The following is a 20,624-nucleotide window of genomic DNA, read 5'->3' on the forward strand; positions in this document are numbered from 1 at the left end:
CTGACATTAAAAATCTCTCCTACCTTTTTAGTATTTTGTAGTCCATTCTCCATTTTTCTCTTTACTTTGAACTCTGGATACTTAAGCTGTACCTTCTTCTGTGTGTTTTATTATAGCCTGTCTTTATTACTTTTATATTTGTCTTCTTCCTTAGTAAACATCTTGAGGGCAGGAACCATTGTATCTTACACAAGTGGTGTTTGGAATGGTCTAACAAGGCACTTAAATAAATATTTGTTAAATTGAATTAAATCAGATTCTCTGTCTCAGTAAAGTATCTTTAAAATATAATTTTCCTTCTACATGAAGTAACTCATTTTTCTACTTTAAAATTTTTATTTATGTTCCCATCATTTGACATTTTGGAGTATTTTTTGTTTTAAATTTGCACTTATACATAACATCTCCTTGTTTTAATAGCTAGTGTTTATTGAACATGCAGTTTTCTTGTGCCTTTTGTGAAATGCACACTTTGTTAATCCTGGATATACAGAAGTAAGCAAGTTCCTACCTTCGTGAAGTTTACTATTTCCTTCAGAAGATGTGTCTCTTTGTATGACATTTTACTCAACTTATTAAACATGCCAACATTCCTTTACAGTTACATTTATGATACAGGGGATAATAGCAAAGAGAACATGGAACACTTTACAATATATATGGATAAATTAAAATCTTCATTATAATTTAATCCTTAAACCAACTCTAAAATATAGATATTGATTACCCCATTTTGCAAATGTGGAAACAGATTCTGAGAGTCAAAATAAATTGCTCCAAATCACAGCAGTGGAGTGACAGAGGTAAATGAAACTGAAGTTTATTTAATGTCAAAGTCTATGCCTTTCCACTGTGCCACACAACTGACACTACATGTCTTTGTTCTAGAAAAGAGGAGATTATATGACGTGAGTTTTTAACTTTGACTCATGTGTTTATCCATTTGCTTCAACTTAGAGAAGTCAGGAAACATTAGTCATAACTAGACGAGATGATGGGCAGAATGAATAGAACTTGTTAAACTTACAGAAAGCATAACCTCATCATTTTATGAAAAGAACAGAAACACCTTACTACTTTGTGCACAAATAGTCAGGGTGAGACACATGGTTGCCCTGCTTGCTAGCACTGGTCACATGATTCAAATTATGCACATAATTTGAGTTAGAGAAAATGTACAACGCATCCTACCAAGCATTCGGGCGGGGCTCTTGTGGGAACATCATAGAGGCTGACACTTTCTACTACACAGGCTGCAGTTCAAATGACAGTAAGAGGGTAATTCCTATGTAATCATAAGTCTAAATCAAGCACAAAAGATGGCAAACAAAGCAGAATTAGCTCCTATCCCTCCTTTGCAGTTAACTAGTTTTGTACTCCATTGTGAAGGGAAGAAGTGAGCCCATGTGAATAGATTGATCAGTACATTCTACTTAGACTTTTAAACCAAATTTTCAAGCTGCTCGTAAGCTTGTTATACCTAGGTTTCTCTTTTTTCTTCCTTTCTTTTTCCCTCATTGAGTTTATGGTTCATATTAGGTATACAGTACAGTTACATTCATCATTGGGATCTTGTAACCTTACATGACAGGTCTTGTCCCTGCCCTCCCTCCACCCCCTCCTCCCCTCCCCATTTACAAACACTTTATTTCCATCTTTTCATTTTCTCATATTTTTTCTTTTCCCTTATTAGCTTTCCCCTACCCTTCCCACTTTCCCTACACCTTTAGACCTTTTCTTCCTATTTCACATTGTACTTGTTTTTTTAAAAATCTAAATATTTCTGGCAAAACTTTTTTCCTTTTTGTTTTGTCTGTGCAGCACATACACTGAGGATTGAAACCAGGGCCTTTTGCCCTGGGCTACATCCACATTCCTTTTTATTTTTATTTTTAAATATTTTAAGACAGGGTCCTGCTAAGTTGCCCAGCCTGAACTGGAACTTGCTGTCCTTCAGCAGTACACTCCCTGAGTCTTACCTTCTTTTAGTTATTTTTAAATCCAGTCTTTTTAGGGGAAAAAAATAAAAAAATTTTTCCCAATCTCATATTAACCAGATTTCAAAATATACAAAATGATAATCTTTGGTTTCAAATGTTAAGATTTTAGTTCTATTTAATTATTTTCATTTATTTGGTCATTCTAATTTTTCAGCCTCAGACTTTTTTTTTTTTTTTTTTTGCACTGGGGATTGAATTAGGGCCTTTACACTTGCAAGGCAGCTGGTAGAAACACTGAGCTAATAATTCCCCAGCTCAGCTTCAGACTTTTAAATGTGGGATAATTCAAATCTTTTTCATTGATTTTATGTACATTCTATCATGCACCCAAATATTCATAAAGTTCTTTGAAGACAATTGTATCATTTATTTTGATTTTCTAAGTGTCCATTAATGAAATATTAGTTTCATTTATTTTTTTAAAAATAATTTAATCTTTTAAATAATATTTAGTGTAATATAAACATAAGTACCTTAGTCCATTTTGTATGATTACACTAGACTATCTAACATTGAGTAATGTATAAAAAAAAAGAGGTTTATTTGACTAGTGCTTCTAATGGCTACAAAGTCCAAACAGCATGGGCCTGGTGTCTGTCAAGGGACCACATGGCTATGTCACAACATGGCGGGGAAGTGACTGTGTGTAGAAGAAGCATATGTGCCAGTGAGGAAGCAAGAAAGACTTCAAAAGGTTTAGGTTTGCTCTTTTTTAAGAACCCATTCTCCTAGGAACTAACCCAGTCCTATGTTACCTAACACTTAGAGAGAGATCAGTATTAATCACTTCTTGAGGGAGGTCATGACCCAGTCGTCACTAGGCCAACCTTCTAAAGCTTCCACCACCTCGGGACCATTACACTGGGGAATTAAGCCTTAAAATGAATTTTAGTGGGGAAAACCATATTCATACCATAGCACATGAGTGAGCATACTGTACAGCATTAAAAATTAAATAAAAACCATAAAATGAATTGTTCAGTCAGAAGTCAAACCTACAGTGCCTATTGTCCTAGTATCAATATAGTTATCATGTATAATAATACTTCCGTAAAGAAAATATATCAGGCTAATGTGGAATAAGGCAAACATATCTGTCTCTGTTCCAGTGAGGTTGAACATTTCCTGTCTTTAACTCCAGCAGCACCATAGACAAAGGTTCTCACAGGAGAAGGGACTGAAGGGATCTAGGAAGGGAAGATGTGTTAGCTGTGGTGCTGGTCCCAAGTTAGTGTAGCCAGTGTTATAGGAACACAGCGCTGAGGAATCTAGGACTTCCTACTGAAGAAAACTCTCAGGGAGACCAACCAGAGGACCAATTATCTCCCTCTCCCACTAGGTCCGGGAATTGTTTCCTCATCTTTCTTTTCCAGGGCTATTATATGTAAACATTACCTTGATTTGATTTCATGCTTAACTTCCCTGCAGGGGAAAAGAGCAGTGTCCTAGCTTTTATAACCTCTTCTTTAAATCAGCATGAAGTCTATAGGAAGTTCCTAAGTGTTCATGTGAGACACAATTAAAATATAAGATGAATGTTTAAAACAATTTTTAAAGTACTTCAGTGAAAGATACATTGCCATTCATTCCCCTTAAAGTATGCCTCCCTGCTTCAAATACTTGTCTCATCGTTCTTGCCACTTTCTGAAGCAATTCCATGAGTGTCCTTATGAAGTCTGATAAAAAATAAAGTGAATGCTGCTTCCCAGGACCATCCAGCAGAAAGGCAGGAACATAAAACATTATGGTGTGTCCTCATCCACAGTACTCACAGATCTGGTACCATGTGACTTTTGGCTCTTCTCCAAAGTCAAAATGAACATGGGAGGTAAATGTTTTGAGTTGATTTAGGATGCAAAGGCAACCATAATAGCACAGTTGAAGACACTTACAAAAGAGAACTTCTAGAACTGCTTCATAAAGTGCTAAGTATAATGTGTGTTCAAAAAAGAGCATTTTGAGTGATATTAATGGCAATGTGACTTTCATTGTAATAAAAATTTAAATATAAATATTCACCATATCTTATCATGCTTTTTATTTCTTAAAACTGAAAGCTCCTTCTTCAAGCTTATTTATTCATAACATACTATAAATGCCAATTTTTCTTTTCTGACAAATTTTACTGATGAAGTGACTCCTCTTGAGAAGAGATCCTTTCGTTTCTTTTCATCTCTCCTTTGTCCATAGATCAGGTTTTTGTTATTCTCCCTGAGGGCAAGAAATTGGTACTCTCATTCTCCAGGGCTTCAAGTGTTCATTGGGCCATAAAACTTCATTCTGGATAGCCCAGGGTCACCTTAACTTGTCAGTGTTCCCATGAGGCCAGCACAGCTGGAAAGAACCTGGTCCCCCAAGGTAGCTGGCCAGCCTGTTTTCTTCCATTTTGTTCTGTGGAATCAGCAGATTGAATAGGTCCCCCTGGCAGCCCAGCCACATTTGTCCCCACGGGTTATCCAAGTATGCATGCCCTACATCTCATTTTATGCTAGGGAGCGCGATCCTTGTTTTGGCTTCCACATTTTCAATCCAACCAACCATTGCCAGAATAATGTTGCAATGAGAGAAAAAAATATCAAGTATTATTTTTTAAATAGTTTTGTATATGGGTGGTCTTCCTTGTTGTGTATTTTCTTCCTCAAGAACCCTGCAGGAAAAGACAGAATAGGATAAGACTTAAGCATCAAAATTAACAATACCCAGTCCTGCATGCATTATTATCACAAGTCTGAACTTTCAGAAATCATTTGATTGCAAGAAGTCAAACTTAAGCTAACTTAAAATGCTATTTATTTTAGGCAATTAGAAGTAGTTCTTTGAGTCCATTAACAAGGTAGTCAGAATCTGAGGAAACACCGGAATTGAGAATTGAAGAGACATTTGTATAGGTTCCTCTCTTTCGAGGTTGCATGGTTTGTTGCGTCTACGTCATTGTTATTTCTCTTCAGAGATTAGATTTCTGTAACTTTCCCCACTCAAAACCCAAAAGTAGCTAAGTATGGTGGCGCATGTCTATAATTCCAAAATTTGTGAGACTGAAACAAGAGGATTTATCTGCATTTGAGGCCAAACTGGGCTACATAGTGAGTTCAAGGTTCTGACCCTGTCTCAAAACACACACACGTGCATGCGTGTGCATGTGCGCACACTTAGGCACACACATCACACACAAACACACCTACCCACAGACAAACACACACACATAGTTTGGATTCAATGCTGCCTCATTACTAACTAAAATTCCAATTTCTAGTTCCTCAGAGAGGGAGCCTGTCACAATGTTCACCATTGGTCTATCAACCTGAGGCCAGAAGTAGAAGACAGAACTAAGAGTATGGGAATATTTCTGTGAAAAAACAGTTATGTATGGGATATAACACTCCCCAAAGTCTACTCATTTATCTGTTTTGCTCCTCCTCTCCCTAGTGTACTATTCTTAGTATACAACACAGTTTGGAGGATGATGGGAAGACTCAGAGAAGCCAGTCAGGATCCCATCACATAAAGGGAACAGCATATTTTGTGCAGATAGAAGGAGCAAAAACACAGAGAGATCGTGGGCAGGTGAAGCAGTGGTATAAAAAGACCCTGGAGTCAGAGAGAGAGAGAGAGAGAGAGAGAGATGACACAGAAACCCAGCAGCAACACAGTGGCTGGGTACTGGCATGGCCGTCAGCAGAGTGGAGGCAGGCACCTGGCCACAGCTAGACAGACATTAGGAAACCACTCAGAGTCCTGCCATAAGCCAACTAGGAGCTTTATCAAGAAAATAAAGAAAAAAGGACTGATAAGAGAAATATTTTTGAGACAATCAACAAAATTTAGCCACCAGTTAGATATAGAAAATAAAATGACAAGGATATTTAAAAATAAATTCTACATTTTCAGCTTCAATTATGGTACCTTATGAATGAACAATGGTGAAACTCACGGAGCTATCTTACCATTATTATGACCACCTTTTTTGCATATTGCTAGACATCTTTATATTTTATGTAATCACCACAATGTTTTATGAGCTGCATATTATTTTCACTATTTTATGTCTAAAGATTATAAGATGTGGGATACCTCAAAGTACAGAGTTCATTTCCATTCCCATTTCTGTATGATTTCAGAACTACCTTGCATATAGGTTTATTTTTCTATGAAAGAACAATTTGTCAAAAATGTACCTTTCTTTTTTATTCAGTACATTGTTTCTTGTGAGATTTTCAACTAGTGATGCCTAATTGGCATTGAACTGTGGGTCTGTAGCAGGGAACTCTCTCAGCTGGACCCACAGAAATGACAGGCAGAAGCTTAGTGTGAGAATTAGGAAAGGAATCATGCAGGGAGAAGAGACTACCCAGTGAATAATCGTGTACAGCAGCAGCTTCCCTCTCCCAGAGATTATTTGGCATTATAAAGGAGGAAAAACATTGTTAAATGTAGTGACATAGAGTTTTCAGTGTATTCATAATTAATTTTAATAATTCCTTGTATATCACTTGTTATAGGTTTATTTTTTAGGGCTGTGTTTTCTTTTCTCTCATTTAAAAAGGCGTTTACTAGGGATTTGTCTTACTGTCTTTTCAAAGAATCAGTTTTTAGACTTAATTTTTTCTTTTTAATTTTCTAATAATTTTATTTTTGTTTCAGATTTCCTTTTTTAATATATTTTTGTTAGAATTTAAACTGAATGTTAAATCCATACATTTTTCTTTTTTATAATTGAAAGCATTTAAAACTAAGAATTTATATTGACATTCTATTTTCTTCACATTCCACAGTAATGTTTTAATATTCATCATTTGCTAAATATTGTGTACTGTCTGTCTTCTTTCCTAAGAGAGTGACATGACCCCAAATGAGTCTTATTTGTAGGATGCCTTTGGTGATCAGGTCTTTCTCTGGGGCACTGGAAACAGGAAAACAGAGCTTCACATTGCTTCCTCTAAGTTCTACACCACATGTTACCCAGCCAACTCAAGGATTCATAAGGAAGAGCTGTGCTGTGGATTTTAAAGAGAAAGAGCCTTCCTTTCTTTTGACTGCCTTCCAAAAGAACAAGCCAGATCCTTTGAATAAATTCCAAAAGACCAAGCCAGCAGTGAACAATGTGGTCTGAATGAGCAAAGGAGTTCTGGCAGTCTCCAGCTTTCTACTCCCTTTCCCATCTCCTTATTCACTTGCTCCCCTTGCCCCAAGAACTTAGTAGTATTTTGTATAAACTCCACTTAATTACACAATCTCACAAATTAATTCCATATATTATGTGGCCCAGCTTGAATAAGTTTCACATCAAATTCTTCAACATTGAACTTTGTTTGATATCACTTTTACTTTTTTTTCACGTCAGCTTGGTATAGTAAATTGTTTATCACATTCAGCATGAAAACCCAATGAAGCTAGTTATTTTCCAAGGAAAACACAAATGCTGTAACATCACCTGGATTTTTATGTTATTAAAAAATTATTAATTAGTGTATGTAGAAATGAATTTTATAGTAAAATTTACTAATCTAGAAAATTTATAAAAATAGCTCTCTTCTAAGTAAGGATTGATTTGTGCAGTGTGAAAACTTCAGAACTCCAGGCACTTATTGGATACTCCTGATCAGCGTGCAAGGTATTTGAGAACAAAATACCCCAGGGAGTAATGCAGGTGGCTTTTATCTAGATAGTCAGTTTCATAAAGTTTGGGCCTAGTGTACTCTGAACCTTGAGTGTACTGGTTTTTTTCTGATTTTTTTTTTTCTTTTTGTGAACCAGAGAAGTACACTGAATAGCAAAATTTATCAATTGTTCTTTTATAAATGCTCTACTATGAAAATATATTAACAAGTTAATGCTTACCAGAAATGAATTATCTTGTTCCCATCAAAGCCTATTAAATATAATTGGTTAATATACCTACTTACTTTGCTTAAATGCCTTGTACATCTACCAAGATGGGCATTAAATGTGTAGATCAGTGGCAAGTACTATTAAATTTATAAAAGAAATTTGAGAAAAATTTCCCATATTTATTAAAAATATACTTCATAAAGTAACTCTTAAGACACAATGCTTGGTGTCTTGGTTCCTTTGGATGCTATAACAAATATTTAGTCTGGGTGCCTAAACTTATTTCTTACAGTTCTGGAGTTGGGAAAGTCCAAGATCAGAGCACCAGGAGACTTGGTGTCTAATGCTCACTGCTCTCTCCTAAATAATGCCTCCATGCTGTGTCTTCACATGGCCAGAGAGGAAGGGGCTCACTCAACCCTCTTGAATATGGGCACTCCCATTCATGAGGGTAAAGCCCTCCTGATTTAATCAATCTTTGAAGGCTCTACTGTTAGTATAATCTTGTTGGTTTGGGGTCTAAATATATGTATTTTGAGAGAACACAAGTACTTAGAACACTACTCTCACATCTCTAGTGTCAGTATTGATTGTTTGTGACCTTAATGAAGTAAATAAATACACTAAATTTTAATAGGGACAAAAGTTCTTGTCCAACCTGTCATGAAGCAACATATAGTGATATATTTCATATATTAATACATTTGAAATTTTTTAAACTTTCTGAAATATTAAATAAAAATAAATATTTGGCTGCTACCACCACCAGCGCACCCTGGGAGAGTTGAGAGGGACCAGCTGCACACCTTCTCCCTTTGCACCACCAGTTGACTGCACCCTCCGACTTATTCCAGCAAACTGTTAAAACATGGTGGATTACTGTGACTTTTAGTCATGCAGAAATGTACCTCCCCCAAGGACATTAAGAAGGCATCCTGGAAACTGGCTCTAAAATGGCATCCAGGTAAAAATCCTGAGAATAAAGAAGAAACTGAGAGAAAATTCGAACAAGTGACTAAGGCATATGAGGTGTTACCAGATGCTTAAAAAACAGGACATCTTTGACAGATACGTTAAAGAAGGATTAAATGATGGTGGAGTTTGACTTCACGTTCTGGAACCCAGAGAATGTCTTCAGGGAATTTTTTGGTTGAAGGGACCCATTTTCATTTAAATTCTTGGAAGATTGATTTGAAGACTTTGTTGAGAACCGAGGGGGGTCCCTGAAGAAGAAGCAGAAACTGTGGTGTGAGCTCCTTTTCTCTGCCTTCAGTGGATTTCCATCCTTTGGAGGTGAATTTTTTTTTTTCATTTGATACAAGATTTATTTCATTTGGGTTCCTAAGTGATGGAGGTCTAAATTCATTTTCATCCATGTCATTTGGCAGCAATGGGATGGGTAACGTCAAATCTGTATATATAAACTTCTACTAAAATAATTAATGGTAGAGCATCACCATAAAAAATTGTTGAGAATGGTCAAGAAAGAATAGAAGGTGAAGAAGATGGCAAATTAAAGTCTTTAACCATAAATGGTAAGGAACAAATGCTATACTTGGGTGATGAGTAAGTCAACACCCGCATTTAACAGAAATATTAAACTATAACATGCACCATTTGAGGATGAACAGGAACTTTTTTTTTTAAGATTTCAGTCGCACTCAACTTTCAGTATAACTGTACCTAAATCTAAAGTATTTATAAATCGGAGCCCCTTTTTGTCATAGTCTTTTTTTTTCTCATTGAGTTTATTGGTACTTTTTAAATATACATTACAGTTACATTCATCATGGGGATCTTGTACCCTTATATGACATATCTTGATTCTCATTTTTTCCCCATACCCCTGCCCTCTCTTAAGCCCCTCCACCATTCTGTATTTATAAAGACTTTGTTTCCATTTTTTCGTTTTCTCATATTTTTTCTTTTACCTTATTTCCTTTCCCCTACCCTTCCCACTTCCCCTACACCTTTAGCCCTTTTCTTCCTATTTCACACTGTCAATTATACAGTTTTGGATCTTATTGACACTTCCAGTTTTTCATACCAGAAAAACTATTCGGTATTTACACGTGTGTTTTATTTATTTCACTTAAGAGTATGGCCTCGATATGCATCCATTTTCCTATGAATGACTCATAGACTTTTGAGTTTATTGTTGAGACCACACAGTAGGACCACTTTTGTCTTTAAAATTGTTGTAATTTCTGTATGCACTTTACTTTTTTAATTAAACATGATCCAAGGTAAGCCTTGACGCTTGAGTAGTGGTAGGACAAGATTGTTGTCTAACACCAGCATGGATCTGCTTTACATTGTGTTTGAAACATGAGGCAAGTAGTTTCCACCTGCTGTGAAGCTAACACATTACCAGGACAAGTCCTCGAACAGAAATAATTTCCATTTTTTAGTACTTAGTAATGAAAGATATCAATGCATTAATGTTAGTACATTTCTGGTTTGATACAAATTTAAAGATGTTTTCTAGTTGTGAATGGATGTTGGCAACTTAGTAAAGCTTTGCCAATTGTTTAAATGCTTGTAATGTTAAGCTTGGGTTTATAAAAGCTGGTGAACTGTATCTTTGTCATTTGCTTTAAAAAAGAACAAGAAAATGTGAATGAGTTTGGCAAATTCTTTTTAGAGTGGGATCTGCAGTCTTCTTGTGTCTGTATATTTTATAACTGGGCTTCTAGTATCCCTTTCATCTGTGCTTCATTTTGTCATTAAGGCAGGTGCTGAATGTAAGTTATATGTAGAGTATGTGAAGACTTACTTACTTATAAATGATGATTTAGCAATTGTTTTGAGCATTTAAAATGGTAATATTTCTGTGGGGGAGAAAAGAAATAGTTGTACAAATATTCATTATAAAAGTTTTGTTTTATTTTCCTTGAATATATTTGATGTAAGATCACATGTGAACAATGTGCATGGTAAAAGTGATAAAATGATTAAGGAGTCAGCAAAAATTAAGGTATTTCTTTTGTTTGAAATAAAGAAACATTTACATTTTTTAAAATATTTCTTTAAATATACAGTATTTTATATTATCTTATTATGAAATAGTTAAATGAATAGAAAAAATTGAAGGGTAATATGACCAATATCATATATTCTAATATCCAATTCTGACATATCATAAAATTCTACAATATTTGCTTTTGAGTATTTTTACAGAATAAAATTTTATTAAGTTGTACCAACCCAGGCTCTATTCTATTCTTCTTTCTCTGGAAACTCCACATTATTTTAGGGATGCCTTACTGTAATTTCATTATGTTAAGTTTAAACTTCCTACTCAATTCTCAGTTCTCACATTTTTGTTGTTTTAATTTTTGTTGTTATCACTATATTGTTACAATTCATTATGAGAAGTCAGTACATGTCAATAACACATCTTAGTTCTTTTTACCCCCTTTCCTTCCCCTCTCTCAACCTCACTCCTTCTCTTGTCCCCTTCTCATTTGAAATTATCTATCCCCCTGTTTTCTATTAGCTATTTTTAAATTTTGTGCTCTAATTTATACTTTGGGTTTCTTATATAAGAGAAACCATGAGCTATTTAAGTGCGCATGTCTGATTTATTTCACATAACATTATGGTCTCAAGGTACATCTATTTTTCTAGAAAGGACTCTATTTTTCCTTCTTTATAGCAAAGTAGAATTACATTGTATATAAATTTCACATTTTCTTTATCTATTCATCTCTTGATGGAAATACATGTTGCTTCCAAGATTTAGCTGTTATGAGTTGTGCGTCTACAAACATGGGTATGTGTGTATCACTATACTATGTTATCTTTAACTCCTTTGGGAAGATACTTAAAAGAGGAATAGTGTGTGAAATGGAATTTCTATTTTTACTTTTTACTTTATTTTTTGTTTGTTTGTTTTTTTGAGACAGGGTCTCACTGTGTAGTTGAGACTGACCTGAAACTCACTATGTAGCCCAGGCTGGTCTCGAACTCACAGTGATCCTCCTGCCTCAGCCTTCCCGAGTTCTGAGATTACAGGTGTGTGCCACCGCACCCAGCTATTTTTACTTTTTAAAAGAGTCTTCATATTGATCTCCATAATGCTTATACTAGTTTATATTCCTGTGAAAAATGGAAAGTCTTTTCCCCAACAGACTTTTAAGATTAAGATTAATTCTTTTAATCTAAAGTATATTTCTTGTACACAGTGTACCATTTACTTTTGGTTTTTGATTGAATTTGCCAATCTGTATGTTTTGATTGACAATTGAGTCCATTCACATTGAGAATTATTACTGAAAGATACTGATTTATTCCCATCTTTGCTTTATTTTCCTGTTGCTGTTTCTACCCACCCACCACCCACCCACTTCTGCTTAACACATTCATGATTTGGGCATAATTTATATGTCTCACTGCTGGGCAGCTCTGATTTGAATTCAGTCATCTGACATTAAATACCTAACCAACAGTGTTTCCAGCTGCCCAATGGGACCATCATACTTGCACCACTAGTGGTTCAAGCTGACAGCATGTAATGTGTATTCATTCCATTAGACTTTTTGGCCTTTTTGTCTACATTTCTCTCTTTTTGTGATATCCTTGAGAATTTTTTGAAGGGGTGGTTTTGTGTTAATTAATTTCTTAAAAGTATTCTTTGTCATGGAAATACCTTATTTTTCTGATTTTGTAAGACAGTTTTGCAGAATATATTAGTTTTGGTTGAGTGTTGTTTTCTTTTAAGGCTTGAAACACTTCACTCCAAGCTCTCCTGGTATTTAAGGTTTCTGTTGAGAAATCTGCTATCGTTCCAATGGGTTTGCCTTTATAAATGATTTGTTGCTTTTCCCTAATAGCTTTTAAGATTCTGTCTTTGTGTTGGACTTCTAGGAATTTTTTTTGTTTGTGTTTGTTTGTTTGTTTGTTTGTTTTGTTTTTTGATACAGGGTCTCACAATGTAGTTGAGACTGACCTGGAACTCACTATGTAGCCCAGGCTGGTCTCAAACTCACAGTGATCCTCCTGCCTCAGCCACCCAAGTGCTGGGATTACAGGCATGTGCCACCACACCTGGCTTTGGGAATTTGATTATGATATAATATTTAGAAATTCTTTTCTGAAGTTGGCTATTTTGTGTTCTGTCTGACTCACTTATCTGTATGTTAAATTGTTTCCCCATAATTTTCTGTAAGCAGGGTTTTTTATGCCATTTGTATTGCCTTCCCAATTTTTCACTAATTCTCGTTAGCCTTAGATTAGTCTTCTTTGCATCAGCTAACAGCTCTTAGATACATTTTTCATGTTCTCCTGTTGTTTCTAAGGATTCTCTAAGTATATGGCTCCCTGCATCAACCCTATCATTTAGCTCTGACATTATGTATTCACACAGGTCATTTAAACTGCCCATACTTTTCAGTAATTTTTTATCTCCTGGATTTCTGTTTGGTACCTTTTCATGGAGTCAAATTCTTTGCTAAAGTAGTCATTCATGCTTTGTATTTTTCTGTTTAGCTCACTAGCTTTTTCTTAGTGTCTTTTGCAATCTCACTGATCATTTTGTTAGTTAAGTTCATTATCTATTTAGTTATATCATTTTTGAACTCACCAAACACCTCATTGAGTTTGTTTGTTTGTTTGTTTGTTTGTTTTGCCTCCTCTTCTATCACTTGGTATAATTCAGCTGTTTGGCTTTTGGTTTCCTCACCATCAATTTTGGGGAGTTAGGAGTTTTGGAACACATTTTGTTGCCTTCTTTTTCAAGTTTATTTTTTCTTTGTTTGTTTGCTTACCAAGAGTTTCAGGTAATTATAGTTGAAAGATTTTAAAAATTATTATGGAGATCTGTTAATATGGGACAAAGAAACAATGTATTTGGCCCAATACCCAGTTATCTGGAAATGAATTTAAGTCTTCTTGTGTCAGAACATTAAACCAGATACATAGTAGTGTGCAATAAAAACCAGTTAATAGTAATAGCTATGCTACCTGACAATAGCAACAAAATCAGCAAGACAGAATAAAAGACAAACTGGATATTGACATGCATAAGAACCAATAAAAGCTACCACTGTACCACCCTTATCAGTAGAAAAAAATCTGCAATAATGATATATACACAAAGACAAACCAAATATTGACAAACAGTAAATATCTACTAAATAGCACAACTATACCACCATTAACAATAGAAAACAATTCAACAATAATAGCATAAAGTTAATATCTAAAGATTAATAAAGCTTAATAATACTACTAAAAATGAAAGGAGTGGGGAAGGGGAAAATACAAGTAAAATTTGAAAAGTAAAGAAAAATAAAATGAAAAGGAAAGAGAAGTTAGCTTCAGGGTCCCATTAAGGAGTAAAAGAAAATTAGTAGAGTTGGGTCAAAGTAGCATAAAAGAAAAATAACAGAAAAAGAAGACAAGATAAAACAGAGATGAAAAGAAAAAAAACAAGGGGAAAAAACAGGCTCCCAAATAATGAAGAAAAAGAGAAATGAGTCCAACAATTTCTTCCAGGTTTTGACAGAGTGTTTTTGAATGAGTAGCTTCTTTCCGGGACCAACAGTATTGAAATCTACCAAATATGAGGGAGCTACTTAGTGAGTGACCAGTAAGTTCTATTTTGTTGCTACACTCACATAGGGTGTGTGGAGACTGAATCCTTCCCCAGCTTCCTGCTTGGTGTGGTCCTCAATGGTATCCAACCTAGGGCTACATTTGCTTCACCCACTTCCGGTGTCAGGGTCTCCCTATGTACACTATGTCCTTCCTTTCTCCACCTAGCTGCATGCCCTGTAGGTTTGTGAGGTACCCCTCTGCTTCAGAGGCTCCTCTGTCCTAAACCCCAGGTGGTGGCAATTGTCCACGCTGAGGCATATTCGTGATCACAATGGCAAATGGGGAAAACATAGGGATCACTGAGTTCTGTGCTTGACATAGGTAGCACGGGGGTGGTGTCAAGCCGATCACTAGACTTAACGCTAGTACTTTCAACCCTGCCTCCTCAGAAATCCGTACATTACCAGTCTGGCTTCTCTTCATGAAGGGAGGGCAAAGACACGCATGACCTTCCTGGCATGAATTTAAACTTTTTAGTGGTTCTCTCTCTAGCTTGTGCCCTCTCCACCACTGTCTTTTGTAGCCATCTCCCGGCCAGTCACTGTGGTAGGATGACCACAGAAACTCTGATGTTTACTTGTCCTAAAGTCTTAAACAACCCCTTCCTCAAATATCTAATTAGTAAATACTCCAAACTACAATGGGAACCACATGGATTTCTTCTCTAATTCTGGCCTGCCATGCAGAAGGAGTTACTTTCAAAATAAAACCCTATTCTGTTTTTGTAGTTTACATTAACCATGGGCTTTGCTTGGGGATAGTACTGCTGGCCTGGTCTCTTGTTTTTCCCTGGAGCTGTTCATCCTCCTTAGGCTTATATAGTGTTGGCAGAGACAAGTACCCTTTCAGAGCTGGGGTTAGCATTTCAAATTGCTTCATTCTTTTGTTTGCTTTGAGCTCAGTTTTTCCCACTTCTCTGTACCTTCTAGTTTTTCTTTCAACTCCCTCCTGATTCCTAGAGACTGACTTACTTTTTCTTAACCAAGTTGCTATTTTCTAAGTGTCTCCATTCCAGATCCCAGAGAGATCTTTATTTTACTGCTGGTCTTTACTCCACTATTTTTATTCTTAAATTTTTAAAGTGATATAAACATATTCAGATATAATAGTATCCATTACTCATTGATTTTTTTTTTTTTTGAGCTGATCTTTCTAAGAGAGAATATAGTAGTTTTAGCCAGGTACCAGGAATTACATATAGCACACAAGGACTCTCCTTTATATATCTATGGGAGTATGTCTGTTACAGTCTTTCAAAAATCCAACAATTTTGCTCAAAGAACGAGCATTGTGAATTTTAAAGGGACCAGCCAATTACATAGATTTCCAGAAACATTGAATCTAATCATTAAACCTATAATCAAACTATTTTGTTCTCTTTCTAGATATAAATTGCTGCCAAACAAAAGTAAAATGCATTCCTTTAAGTGCATTTCCAGTAAGAGAGTTTATTCATTCAAAATATTTGTGCTTAATTATTTCTTAAGGATAGATAAAATAAGACCAGGAACAATTTCATAACTTGATTAAAGCTGCAATGTAAGCGTATTTGGTTGACAAATGTGAATATTTACTGTATTGGGAATAAGGTTAATATTTTAAAACAAGGTTGACAGGAGAAAAATTGTCTTAGTTTGCAAAAAGGAAATTTGTTTCTTTAAGTGAAAATTGGGGTCAGTAGGCCATAGCTATCCGTGTGCCTAGATGACTGAAATGAATTAAATAATGCTGTAGTATAGCAATTCTGAGCAAACTAATGGCAAAATTATACCTTAAAGTTTGAATAAAGTCATAATACATTGTAAAAACATTTTGTAAAAGAAATATTAAATGTATGTCCACTTTACCTTGATTACCTTAGAGTAGCAAAACTAAGTCCTCTCCTCTTTGGTTCTTTGAGGAACTCACAATCCTTTTCCAGGAAATAAGAGTGATAACCATCTTTTGGACAGATTTCAGTGTTAGTTACTAACTTCATATGATAAGGAAAGACTTGATCTTTTTATAGTAGAAGCAATAGCTAGCCCCACTTTCTATCTAAAGTAAGTATTATTTTATAGAGACTGAATCTTATTTTGAAATGTTTACTGGTTTCTGAATTACCTTAAGTGAAATAACAGTGGTAACTTTTTAAATTATGTACTATATTCTGTACATTGTACTAGGTACCCAACATCCACTGTATATTCCACAAAACCCTTTGAGTCAGACATTGTTTTCTCCACTTTATAGGCAAAGAAATCAGCTCAGAGAGTAAACATCTGGCCCAGGTGGCCAGACTGATAAGTGGCAATTATTATAAGGCAACACCATATTTGTGGTATTGATATTTCCAGGAGTATGTTGCAAATATGTTAATATTTAATACTAAATTTTGTGATTCATTAAAAATGTGAGCGGGAATCATAGTAATCAGAATGAATAGCACTTTAAACCTATTCTATACATTTATAAACATTCAGACTCACTATGGAGCAGTATATTTGGCTCTTTTTTTCAGTGCAAATGCCATTGGTTACCTAAAGAAAATACTTAAGTGTATAAGGCATATTTTATTATAAAATCACTTTCTTTATATATGGCACACAGGGAACAGAATCAACATGCACCTATTGCATATAACTTTACTTCATTTGGGTTACATGTAAATTGAATGCATCCATATTATAATCTGTATAATAGACAATCTGAAATAACCGTATGATTCACAAAAATTAATTAGAATGAATTTCTACTACAACTTCTCTCTCTGTCGTCCCTGGTGTCAGGTTATACAGACATAGTCCAAGTTGTCATGTCTTCAGTGGTTTGTACTTATTTATTTGTAATGGCACTTTTTTTTCGCCAAATCACAAAAGACAAAAAGTGTTATATTCATGTGAAAATGCTCTCCTCATGTGTATGGTTCTCAGAATGTGAAAAATACAATCAGCACTTCTGCTACCTGGTGATCTATTAAGAGGGTTAATTTTGAAGATGAGAAATTTGAATATCAATAAACTGAATTGAGGACAGATTTCCAAAATTGCATAGCTTATATATAGAAAGAGACAGAGGTGGTGGTCTTATGTCCCTTTTCTGTGTCCATATTATCAAAGTAATCTTTGTACCTATTTTTCTCTATTGACATTTACATTTTGTCACATTAATACGAAGTAACACAGATTGTATGTCTTAGTAGAATCTTTTTCATTATTGCATAAAAATGATATGTAATTGAAACAAAAAGCATTGTTTCCAGTCCTAATTTTTTTTTCCTCAAGTCCATCCTGTCAAGCTAAAAGCGTGAAAGTTATTTTCTGGTGGTGTGATTAGATTGGGGCTGAACTCTCCAGCTGGCAGGCCTGTCTATGACTGGCGGCGGCCTGTCCCCAGTGCTTGTCATTTCCTGACATGCCTGACAGGATGGGGACAGCCGCCCCAGACAGGTTCATTAGATGGTGTTTTCTACAGCTGGGCTAAAAATAAATAAATAAATAAATAAATAAATAAATAATCTGTGCTGTGCCGAGGCCCAAGCTGTAGGCCCTTTCTTGTTGGTTTAAACCAGGGCCTTGTTTTGACAAATTTTGATCTGTGCAGTTTTTAGATTTTCTGACACATTTTTGTTTCCTTCCCCTTTGGCCTGCACTTCGCGCTCTCTGCCTTGTTGTTGCTTCAAAATCCTAACATAGTCTTCCCAAGAGGTAAAAAAACCACAGCTATGGAGAGCTTACAAGAAAAAAAATTGCTTCCATACTCCATAAAGTAGCAACAGTTAATTTATTTCCACGATGATCTGCACAATGGGAGGAAAAGCAACCTTGCGTCTTACAATAAGCCAATTATAAGAAATACTGAGAGTTTTTATAGTGCCAGAAACATGCCATCTACATGAGAACATAGGATCATTACTAGCAGTCTCTACTATCAAATGCACTGCTCTTTAGAACTGCCAGAAATTTAAGCCATCTATCTTCATTCTGTGGCTTTTAGGAAGCTGACAGTGTTCTCCCTGAGTTGATAAGCTTTGATGTGAGGAAGAGAAATTACTAAAGACTATAGAATACCTGCTCATTAAAACCACAAATGAATTCCGAAATCAAATGTAGAAATATGCTTTTTTGTCATATGGCCCCTTTAAGACTAACTAGATTTGCCTAAAATTGAAGTGTAGTGAAAACATACATGCATACAAAGTCAAGACTTATCTTTCTCAAACCCAAATTTAAACTTTTAAAACTGTGATATTGTAAAGGAAAAATATCATTAGCCAAGAAGTTATTCTTCCTTCATTGTACCTATAATTAAAAAGTAGATATTGACACTTTTACTTTACTTTTTTCTCATTGAGTTTACTGGTACTTTTTAGGTATACAGTGCAGTTACATTCATCATTGGGATCTTGTACCTTTACATGACGGGTTTTGGTTCTCATTTTTTCCCCTTGTCCCTGCCCTCCCTCACCCCCTCCTCCCTTCCCTATTTACAAATACTTTATTTTCATTTTCTCTTTTTTTTTCTTTTCCCTTATTACCTTTCCCCTACCCTTCCCACTTCCCCTACTCATTTAGCCCTTTTCTTCCTATTTCACATTGTCAATTATACCATTAGGATCTTATGTACAATTATAGTTTTTCACACCAGAGAAAACTATTCAGTATTTACACGTGTAACTTATTTATTTTACTTTATAGACATGCTTACCTTAGTCTCTCTACTTGCTGATAAGTGCTTTCTAATTGAAGAAATATTTTATCTTAAATTTTCATAAGGAGAACATACATAAACAGAACACTTCTAACTATATATGTTTAATCTTAGTGCTACTATCTGCTGTCTTTTCTTTCACATCATGTAAAGATACAAAAATGTAATATGTTTGTGCCTCGTGTGTTTTGTCATTGGTGTAATAAACAATATTGCTGAAAACAAATCAAACTCCTTATGCACAGCAACCATGCTCTTTACCTTTTCTTTGTATTGTTAGTTTCTCCACTGCTTTAGTTCCCTGTCTCTATGACGACTGTTTAAATTGGGATGGGCAACTGTCATCTGGAGTATTACTGAGAGCAAAGTGTTAGTGAGCACACAGTTCCCACATATAGAGCATTTCAATATAATCCAATTTTAATTGAGCTCCAGAGACTTTGATGTGCTGCAGAAGGTTGGGAGAGAGCTATTCCAGGGAGAAATTAAAGCAGCCCAGCAAGGCTTCCCTACTCCAGACTGTCACCATTTTAAGCAAGCATTAGCATCAGACTTAACCTGCCCCTATGGAACATCTCACTTCTTTTTTCAGCTTTTCCCTGATTTATTTTGCCATATGTAAAAGCAAAGCACTTTCATCTTTTTATATATGATTTTACAGTCATTTGATTAGGCTTGAAGAGCTTGTGCTGGACCTGAGATTCATCCCATGCTGTCTGTTGGACTTTGCTTCAGCAGTTCATAAAAGAAAAAGAAAGTAGAGTACAGATTAATTTGAAATTGTCGCCTATCACATATTAAACTTTCTTTTTAATATTGCCTTGTAATATATTTGGAGCTAAAAAGTTGAAGGGAATGTAATTTTTATTTAGCCTTGATTTACCATTGCATTTCACTTCAATGCTTAGATGCATGAGCATTTATTAGGGCTAGAATTTTTATTTCAAAATGAATTTAAATGTCTTTTCATCATCACATGAAATATACCTTCCAGGGAAAGCTAGCCAGTACTAACTGAATGCAAGCACATTAGTCCTTAATGGAGGAACCAGAACTTCTTTGTTTTTTAAAATGTACATTCAAAGAAGCTTTTAAATATTTTGAAATATAATATTGCTCAATAATACTAAAAATGACTAAGACCACTCTTAGTTAATTAAGTAACCACTAAATGTAATGCTTGTGCAGTTAAAAAACGTTTTCACAGGTGTATGAAACATAAGGAAAACATCATGTTTATAACACCCCTGAGATGCCTATATTGGTCCATTAAAAAATAAATTTAAAATATGTTGATAAGTTAATTGAAATTAAGACAATAGAGATATGCATCATCATAGATACTTGACATACATAGCCTAAAAGTAGATGGTATGTTAGTTAGGTCATGAAAATTCAGCATCAAGTCCCCTTACTCCTAAGCAAGTCAGTAAGACTTCTGAGAGATAGAACTTGCCAAGAATTGTGTAGTGGTGTCAGTTTACTAAACTGCCTCAAGAGATCTCA

General features: G+C 35.2%; 1 protein-coding gene and 1 pseudogene across 3 annotated transcripts in view; both read left to right on the forward strand.

Moving 5' to 3' along the window:
• The window catches only part of Nbea (neurobeachin), a 680,165-nt gene that overhangs the window by 518,667 nt on the left and 140,874 nt on the right, over positions 1-20,624 (forward strand). The window lies entirely within an intron of this gene.
• Positions 8,724-9,399, forward strand: LOC117284598 (annotated as a pseudogene).

The sequence above is a fragment of the Fukomys damarensis genome, unplaced genomic scaffold (assembly GCF_012274545.1).
Source record: "Fukomys damarensis isolate Sample0158 unplaced genomic scaffold, DMR_v1.0_HiC HiC_scaffold_38, whole genome shotgun sequence".
Lineage (NCBI taxonomy): Eukaryota > Metazoa > Chordata > Mammalia > Rodentia > Bathyergidae > Fukomys > Fukomys damarensis.